Below are 742 nucleotides of genomic sequence, written 5' to 3'. Positions count from 1 at the left end.
GGGAGCCAGCCCCACCGCTCCCAGATCTGGGTCCCCACCACCCCTGGGAGGTCCCTCACTTTCTCCACGTGGTTACCGGCGATCTGAGACCTGCCCCCACCCCCCGGCACCCTCCTTGTCCTTGGGAGTGGTCCTAGCCTCCCATATCTTGTTTTCTTTTCATTCCGGCCTCTGCCTAAAGCTGCTGCCTGCCACCATTCATTACATCTATTGGTTCAGGCACCGGTCCACCGCTAGCTAGTGCTTTAATCTGTGACCTTGGACCTGACTTGAAACACTTGGATCAAAGCCCCTATCCGCAGGGATTTTCTCCAATTTACATTATGTCTCAGAGTAGATTCTCAGAAGCCCGCGCCCGTTTTTTAAACGGAACCCCTCTGCCATACATACTTTCCCGCAGCAATAACAAACCTAAACACTCCTCCTTTAGAAGCCAGCTCCCACCCCCAGCCCCTCAGCTGTAGACAACTATATTAATCCGGAATTTCAGTATCAGTAAGGACAGGCCCATGACCTATGTTTCTCCCTTTATCTCTGCCCTTGGGCCTTCACAGTTCCTTCTGATTGCCCAAGATCGTCCCGGAGATCTCAAGGTGACTGACCTCAGCCACCTGAGAGCCAATCTGAACTCCAGGCCTCCCCCACTTTAGTAAACCATTACATTAGTCCGACTCGCTCCTATCTGCGTCCGTGCTAAATGCTGTATACTTATGATCCTAGGGCGCCTCGCCTGAGAAACTGA

Source organism: Nycticebus coucang, chromosome 10 (genome assembly GCF_027406575.1).
Source record: "Nycticebus coucang isolate mNycCou1 chromosome 10, mNycCou1.pri, whole genome shotgun sequence".
Lineage (NCBI taxonomy): Eukaryota > Metazoa > Chordata > Mammalia > Primates > Lorisidae > Nycticebus > Nycticebus coucang.
This window is presented reverse-complemented; position numbering follows the sequence as displayed.